Source organism: Camelina sativa, chromosome 11, assembly GCF_000633955.1.
Source record: "Camelina sativa cultivar DH55 chromosome 11, Cs, whole genome shotgun sequence".
In the NCBI taxonomy this organism is placed as follows: domain Eukaryota; kingdom Viridiplantae; phylum Streptophyta; class Magnoliopsida; order Brassicales; family Brassicaceae; genus Camelina; species Camelina sativa.
The window spans coordinates 19,808,214-19,808,963 of record NC_025695.1 but is presented as its reverse complement, the minus strand read 5'-3'; positions in this window follow the sequence as shown (position 1 = coordinate 19,808,963).

Genomic DNA, 750 nt, shown 5'->3' with positions numbered 1-750 from the left:
AATGTTTCTGAAGGTTACAAATAACAGTTGATGAAACGTTTTATTTTCTTTGTCTTGTTTGGTTGGTTATGTACCACTTTTCCTGGGAATTGTAAACTCAACAGGTTTCATTCAGTGATCAGGCTAATCAAATAAACTGGAAACAATCAATTTCAAATGAAAACAAAAGTTGTTCAAATTCTGTTGAAAAAATGTCATTAACGGATTTTAGTACATCTTGAAATTTAGATTGGACAAACTAAATCTTGCAAAATATTACCAAACAAAAGTTAATAGTACTTTGATGCTAGTTGAGTGGTTAAAAGCATAAGATTGAACCAAGCTTTGAATTCCTGCATTGCATTTGGTCTAAATTGAAGCATGTTGTGATTTGACACCATTTCCTACTTATAAGAACTTAATATTGACTGTTAAATATCAAAGTGTGCATTGCTTTAAACTCAAGGATATCATATACATATTTGGATCATCTTTCTCCTTTTTACCACTCTTGTTGATCCAAGTAGCTGATTGAATCATTAAAATCAGTTTCCAATACCCTTAACCAACCCTTCTTTCAAGCCATGTTTATTCTTGTGTGTGTGAGGCCTATTTTTGGGATTGAGCTTGGTAGAAAGTGTTAGGTTTGAACTGACAAGAATAATGCCTTGTGTAGTTCTAGTTTGCATTTTCCAAACTAGATAGGACTAGGTGATTTCATTGTTGGGTTTGGGATTTGGTTGTTTGAAAAAGAAAGAAAAGAAAAGAGGA